Genomic DNA, 7,235 nt, shown 5'->3' with positions numbered 1-7,235 from the left:
ATTCACTATTGCCTGACTGATACGCTACATAATGCCTGTAAATATGTTTAGAGACTTCAATAGCATCCTTCTTGAACGGTGATGGTAAATTTTCTTCCTCGGGGCATTGCTTGCGCTGAGCATAGAGAATTTTCCAAAATGAAATGATACGACGAGGATGGGATTCGAACCCATGCGTGCAGAGCACAATGGATTAGCAGTCCATCGCCTTAACCACTCGGCCACCCCGTCAACAAAAGTACTTTTACCGAACCCACATTTGGAAAACAGTCGTGATGATTCTTAGGCTTCATTTTCTTTCCACATGCAACAGCGCCGTACATCAGACATTGGCTCAGCAGGTCTTGTTTTACATCCAACGTGATGACCCATGCTAATGGCATAAATACTAAACATTCAGTCCTCTCTGCGTCTCATTTATGTTGGCATTTCCCTAGCATTCCCTAAATCTGTCAATTCTGCCTTCTATCTAACTTTTAAAGTAAAACAGGCCACAATTCATGCAAGGCAAATGCATGGATTACATACCTATGGACAAATTATCCATGTCTTTTCCAAAAAGGATCTTCCCAAGCCGATTTCATTTAGAATTGTCACGATGCAAAATGACAGAGAACTGCATGCTGCTGCCAAGTATGTCATGGGACTCGACTTCCTTGCTGTTCTATAGTGGTAGCCACCTGAAACTACATACTGCATAGGATCTGTTCACACTTAATTTGCCATCTCTGTGACAAATAGCAAAACTTAGAACCACTCCTCAAAATCATCCTACATTTAAAAATTCTTCTCCTGGATCATCCTTGCCATCTTTCTGGTTTTCCACAGTTTTGCTCATGGGCGCTGTGGCTTAGTTGGTTAAAGCGCCTGTCTAGTAAACAGGAGATCCTGAGTTCAACTCTCAGCAGTGCCTTGTTCTCTTATTCTGCTCAATAATCAGCACTTTTTTCCAAAAGGGAGATGTTCACTAGCCAATGACATTAAAGATGCTCGTCCCACATCCCTAGAATACTCCACCCGAGTGGCAAAGAGTCAGCTCTGGTTTAGTTTTAACAAGTAGATGGTTGCAACGTTTTGCAAAATGTAGGATGGCATAAGGCACGATAAATTAGAGGTGCCGATTCACTATTGCCTGACTGATACGCTACATAATGCCTGTAAATATGTTTAGAGACTTCAATAGCATCCTTCTTGAACGGTGATGGTAAATTTTCTTCCTCGGGGCATTGCTTGCGCTGAGCATAGAGAATTTTCCAAAAGGAAATCATACGACGAGGATGGGATTCGAACCCATGCGTGCAGAGCACAATGGATTAGCAGTCCATCGCCTTAACCACTCGGCCACCCCATCAACAAAAGTACCTTTACCGAACCCACATTTGGAAAACAGTCGTGATGATTCTTAGGCTTCATTTTCTTTCCACATGCAACAGCGCCGTACATCAGACATTGGCTCAGCAGGTCTTGTTTTACATCCAACGTGATGACCCATGCTAATGGCATAAATACTAAACATTCAGTCCTCTCTGCTTCTCATTTATGTTGGCATTTCCCTAGCATTCCCTAAATCTGTCAATTCTGCCTTCTATCTAACTTTTAAAGTAAAACAGGCCACAATTCATGCAAGGCAAATGCATGGATTACATACCTATGGACAAATTATCCATGTCTTTTCCAAAAAGGATCGTCCCAAGCCGATTTCATTTAGAATTGTCACGATGCAAAATGACAGAGAACTGCATGCTGCTGCCAAGTATGTGATGGGACTCGACTTCCTTGCTGTTCTATAGTGGCAGCCACCTGAAACTACATGCTGCATAGGATCTGTTCACACTTAATTTGCCATCTCTGTGACAAATAGCAAAACTTAGAACCACTCCTCAAAATCATCCTACATTTAAAAATTCTTCTCCTGGATCATCCTTGCCATCTTTCTGGTTTTCCACAGTTTTGCTCATGGGCGCTGTGGCTTAGTTGGTTAAAGCGCCTGTCTAGTAAACAGGAGATCCTGAGTTCAACTCTCAGCAGTGCCTTGTTCTCTTATTCTGCTCAATAATCAGCACTTTTTTCCAAAAGGGAGATGTTCACTAGCCAATGACATTAAAGATGCTCGTCCCACATCCCTAGAATACTCCACCCGAGTGGCAAAGAGTCAGCTCTGGTTTAGTTTTAACAAGTAGATGGTTGCAACGTTTTGCAAAATGTAGGATGGCATAAGGCACGATAAATTAGAGGTGCCGATTCACTATTGCCTGACTCATACGCTACATAATGCCTGTAAATATGTTTAGAGACTTCAATAGCATCCTTCTTGAACGGTGATGGTAAATTTTCTTCCTCGGGGCATTGCTTGCGCTGAGCATAGAGAATTTTCCAAAAAGAAATCATACGACAAGGATGGGATTCTAACCCATGCGTGCAGAGCACAATGGATTAGCAGTCCATCGCCTTAACCACTCGGCCACCCCATCAACAAAAGTACTTTTACCGAACCCACATTTGGAAAACAGTCGTGATGATTCTTAGGCTTCATTTTCTTTCCACATGCAACAGCGCCGTACATCAGACATTGGCTCAGCAGGTCTTGTTTTACATCCAACGTGATGACCCATGCTAATGGCATAAATACTAAACATTCAGTCCTCTCTGCTTCTCATTTATGTTGGCATTTCCCTAGCATTCCCTAAATCTGTCAATTCTGCCTTCTATCTAACTTTTAAAGTAAAACAGGCCACAATTCATGCAAGGCAAATGCATGGATTACATACCTATGGACAAATTATCCATGTCTTTTCCAAAAAGGATCTTCCCAAGCCGATTTCATTTAGAATTGTCACGATGCAAAATGACAGAGAAGTGCATGCTGCTGCCAAGTATGTCATGGGACTCGACTTCCTTGCTGTTCTATAGTGGTAGCCACCTGAAACTACATACTGCATAGGATCTGTTCACACTTAATTTGCCATCTCTGTGACAAATAGCAAAACTTAGAACCACTCCTCAAAATCATCCTACATTTAAAAATTCTTCTCCTGGATCATCCTTGCCATCTTTCTGGTTTTCCACAGTTTTGCTCATGGGCGCTGTGGCTTAGTTGGTTAAAGCGCCTGTCTAGTAAACAGGAGATCCTGAGTTCAACTCTCAGCAGTGCCTTGTTCTCTTATTCTGCTCAATAATCAGCACTTTTTTCCAAAAGGGAGATGTTCACTAGCCAATGACATTAAAGATGCTCGTCCCACATCCCTAGAATACTCCACCCGAGTGGCAAAGAGTCAGCTCTGGTTTAGTTTTAACAAGTAGATGGTTGCAACGTTTTGCAAAATGTAGGATGGCATAAGGCACGATAAATTAGAGGTGCCGATTCACTATTGCCTGACTGATACGCTACATAATGCCTGTAAATATGTTTAGAGACTTCAATAGCATCCTTCTTGAACGGTGATGGTAAATTTTCTTCCTCGGGGCATTGCTTGCGCTGAGCATAGAGAATTTTCCAAAATGAAATGATACGACGAGGATGGGATTCGAACCCATGCGTGCAGAGCACAATGGATTAGCAGTCCATCGCCTTAACCACTCGGCCACCCCGTCAACAAAAGTACTTTTACCGAACCCACATTTGGAAAACAGTCGTGATGATTCTTAGGCTTCATTTTCTTTCCACATGCAACAGCGCCGTACATCAGACATTGGCTCAGCAGGTCTTGTTTTACATCCAACGTGATGACCCATGCTAATGGCATAAATACTAAACATTCAGTCCTCTCTGCGTCTCATTTATGTTGGCATTTCCCTAGCATTCCCTAAATCTGTCAATTCTGCCTTCTATCTAACTTTTAAAGTAAAACAGGCCACAATTCATGCAAGGCAAATGCATGGATTACATACCTATGGACAAATTATCCATGTCTTTTCCAAAAAGGATCTTCCCAAGCCGATTTCATTTAGAATTGTCACGATGCAAAATGACAGAGAACTGCATGCTGCTGCCAAGTATGTCATGGGACTCGACTTCCTTGCTGTTCTATAGTGGTAGCCACCTGAAACTACATACTGCATAGGATCTGTTCACACTTAATTTGCCATCTCTGTGACAAATAGCAAAACTTAGAACCACTCCTCAAAATCATCCTACATTTAAAAATTCTTCTCCTGGATCATCCTTGCCATCTTTCTGGTTTTCCACAGTTTTGCTCATGGGCGCTGTGGCTTAGTTGGTTAAAGCGCCTGTCTAGTAAACAGGAGATCCTGAGTTCAACTCTCAGCAGTGCCTTGTTCTCTTATTCTGCTCAATAATCAGCACTTTTTTCCAAAAGGGAGATGTTCACTAGCCAATGACATTAAAGATGCTCGTCCCACATCCCTAGAATACTCCACCCGAGTGGCAAAGAGTCAGCTCTGGTTTAGTTTTAACAAGTAGATGGTTGCAACGTTTTGCAAAATGTAGGATGGCATAAGGCACGATAAATTAGAGGTGCCGATTCACTATTGCCTGACTGATACGCTACATAATGCCTGTAAATATGTTTAGAGACTTCAATAGCATCCTTCTTGAACGGTGATGGTAAATTTTCTTCCTCGGGGCATTGCTTGCGCTGAGCATAGAGAATTTTCCAAAAGGAAATCATACGACGAGGATGGGATTCGAACCCATGCGTGCAGAGCACAATGGATTAGCAGTCCATCGCCTTAACCACTCGGCCACCCCATCAACAAAAGTACCTTTACCGAACCCACATTTGGAAAACAGTCGTGATGATTCTTAGGCTTCATTTTCTTTCCACATGCAACAGCGCCGTACATCAGACATTGGCTCAGCAGGTCTTGTTTTACATCCAACGTGATGACCCATGCTAATGGCATAAATACTAAACATTCAGTCCTCTCTGCTTCTCATTTATGTTGGCATTTCCCTAGCATTCCCTAAATCTGTCAATTCTGCCTTCTATCTAACTTTTAAAGTAAAACAGGCCACAATTCATGCAAGGCAAATGCATGGATTACATACCTATGGACAAATTATCCATGTCTTTTCCAAAAAGGATCGTCCCAAGCCGATTTCATTTAGAATTGTCACGATGCAAAATGACAGAGAACTGCATGCTGCTGCCAAGTATGTGATGGGACTCGACTTCCTTGCTGTTCTATAGTGGCAGCCACCTGAAACTACATGCTGCATAGGATCTGTTCACACTTAATTTGCCATCTCTGTGACAAATAGCAAAACTTAGAACCACTCCTCAAAATCATCCTACATTTAAAAATTCTTCTCCTGGATCATCCTTGCCATCTTTCTGGTTTTCCACAGTTTTGCTCATGGGCGCTGTGGCTTAGTTGGTTAAAGCGCCTGTCTAGTAAACAGGAGATCCTGAGTTCAACTCTCAGCAGTGCCTTGTTCTCTTATTCTGCTCAATAATCAGCACTTTTTTCCAAAAGGGAGATGTTCACTAGCCAATGACATTAAAGATGCTCGTCCCACATCCCTAGAATACTCCACCCGAGTGGCAAAGAGTCAGCTCTGGTTTAGTTTTAACAAGTAGATGGTTGCAACGTTTTGCAAAATGTAGGATGGCATAAGGCACGATAAATTAGAGGTGCCGATTCACTATTGCCTGACTCATACGCTACATAATGCCTGTAAATATGTTTAGAGACTTCAATAGCATCCTTCTTGAACGGTGATGGTAAATTTTCTTCCTCGGGGCATTGCTTGCGCTGAGCATAGAGAGTTTTCCAAAAAGAAATCATACGACAAGGATGGGATTCTAACCCATGCGTGCAGAGCACAATGGATTAGCAGTCCATCGCCTTAACCACTCGGCCACCCCATCAACAAAAGTACTTTTACCGAACCCACATTTGGAAAACAGTCGTGATGATTCTTAGGCTTCATTTTCTTTCCACATGCAACAGCGCCGTACATCAGACATTGGCTCAGCAGGTCTTGTTTTACATCCAACGTGATGACCCATGCTAATGGCATAAATACTAAACATTCAGTCCTCTCTGCTTCTCATTTATGTTGGCATTTCCCTAGCATTCCCTAAATCTGTCAATTCTGCCTTCTATCTAACTTTTAAAGTAAAACAGGCCACAATTCATGCAAGGCAAATGCATGGATTACATACCTATGGACAAATTATCCATGTCTTTTCCAAAAAGGATCTTCCCAAGCCGATTTCATTTAGAATTGTCACGATGCAAAATGACAGAGAAGTGCATGCTGCTGCCAAGTATGTCATGGGACTCGACTTCCTTGCTGTTCTATAGTGGTAGCCACCTGAAACTACATACTGCATAGGATCTGTTCACACTTAATTTGCCATCTCTGTGACAAATAGCAAAACTTAGAACCACTCCTCAAAATCATCCTACATTTAAAAATTCTTCTCCTGGATCATCCTTGCCATCTTTCTGGTTTTCCACAGTTTTGCTCATGGGCGCTGTGGCTTAGTTGGTTAAAGCGCCTGTCTAGTAAACAGGAGATCCTGAGTTCAACTCTCAGCAGTGCCTTGTTCTCTTATTCTGCTCAATAATCAGCACTTTTTTCCAAAAGGGAGATGTTCACTAGCCAATGACATTAAAGATGCTCGTCCCACATCCCTAGAATACTCCACCTGAGTGGCAAAGAGTCAGCTCTGGTTTAGTTTTAACAAGTAGATGGTTGCAACGTTTTGCAAAATGTAGGATGGCATAAGGCACAATAAATTAGAGGTGCCGATTCACTATTGCCTGACTGATACGCTACATAATGCCTGTAAATATGTTTAGAGACTTCAATAGCATCCTTCTTGAACGGTGATGGTAAATTTTCTTCCTCGGGGCATTGCTTGCGCTGAGCATAGAGAATTTTCCAAAAGGAAATCATACGACGAGGATGGGATTCGAACCCATGCGTGCAGAGCACAATGGATTAGCAGTCCATCGCCTTAACCACTCGGCCACCCCGTCAACAAAAGTACCTTTACCGAACCCACATTTGGAAAACAGTCGTGATGATTCTTAGGCTTCATTTTCTTTCCACATGCAACAGCGCCGTACATCAGACATTGGCTCAGCAGGTCTTGTTTTACATCCAACGTGATGACCCATGCTAATGGCATAAATACTAAACATTCAGTCCTCTCTGCTTCTCATTTATGTTGGCATTTCCCTAGCATTCCCTAAATCTGTCAATTCTGCCTTCTATCTAACTTTTAAAGTAAAACAGGCCACAATTCATGCAAGGCAAATGC

General features: G+C 42.3%; 9 non-coding genes across 9 annotated transcripts; 6 read left to right on the top strand and 3 right to left on the bottom strand.

Moving 5' to 3' along the window:
• Positions 1 to 149: 149 nt before the first annotated feature.
• On the bottom strand, positions 150 to 231 carry TRNAS-GCU (transfer RNA serine (anticodon GCU)). Its single transcript has one exon. It is a non-coding gene; the product is annotated as a tRNA-Ser (tRNA).
• Positions 232 to 839: 608 nt separating this feature from the next.
• On the top strand, positions 840 to 913 carry TRNAT-AGU (transfer RNA threonine (anticodon AGU)). Its single transcript has one exon. It is a non-coding gene; the product is annotated as a tRNA-Thr (tRNA).
• Positions 914 to 1,959: 1,046 nt separating this feature from the next.
• On the top strand, positions 1,960 to 2,033 carry TRNAT-AGU (transfer RNA threonine (anticodon AGU)). Its single transcript has one exon. It is a non-coding gene; the product is annotated as a tRNA-Thr (tRNA).
• A 1,046-nt stretch (positions 2,034 to 3,079) lies between these two features.
• Positions 3,080 to 3,153, top strand: TRNAT-AGU (transfer RNA threonine (anticodon AGU)). The gene has a single exon. It is a non-coding gene; the product is annotated as a tRNA-Thr (tRNA).
• Positions 3,154 to 3,509: 356 nt separating this feature from the next.
• On the bottom strand, positions 3,510 to 3,591 carry TRNAS-GCU (transfer RNA serine (anticodon GCU)). Its single transcript has one exon. It is a non-coding gene; the product is annotated as a tRNA-Ser (tRNA).
• Positions 3,592 to 4,199: 608 nt separating this feature from the next.
• On the top strand, positions 4,200 to 4,273 carry TRNAT-AGU (transfer RNA threonine (anticodon AGU)). The gene has a single exon. It is a non-coding gene; the product is annotated as a tRNA-Thr (tRNA).
• A 1,046-nt stretch (positions 4,274 to 5,319) lies between these two features.
• TRNAT-AGU (transfer RNA threonine (anticodon AGU)) lies at positions 5,320 to 5,393 on the top strand. Its single transcript has one exon. It is a non-coding gene; the product is annotated as a tRNA-Thr (tRNA).
• A 1,046-nt stretch (positions 5,394 to 6,439) lies between these two features.
• TRNAT-AGU (transfer RNA threonine (anticodon AGU)) lies at positions 6,440 to 6,513 on the top strand. Its single transcript has one exon. It is a non-coding gene; the product is annotated as a tRNA-Thr (tRNA).
• A 356-nt stretch (positions 6,514 to 6,869) lies between these two features.
• Positions 6,870 to 6,951, bottom strand: TRNAS-GCU (transfer RNA serine (anticodon GCU)). Its single transcript has one exon. It is a non-coding gene; the product is annotated as a tRNA-Ser (tRNA).
• Positions 6,952 to 7,235: the final 284 nt, after the last annotated feature.

This window comes from Eleutherodactylus coqui, chromosome 11 (genome assembly GCF_035609145.1).
Source record: "Eleutherodactylus coqui strain aEleCoq1 chromosome 11, aEleCoq1.hap1, whole genome shotgun sequence".
Classification (NCBI taxonomy): domain Eukaryota; kingdom Metazoa; phylum Chordata; class Amphibia; order Anura; family Eleutherodactylidae; genus Eleutherodactylus; species Eleutherodactylus coqui.
Note: the sequence above shows the minus strand (reverse complement) of the source record. Positions and strands in the feature narration are given on the sequence as shown.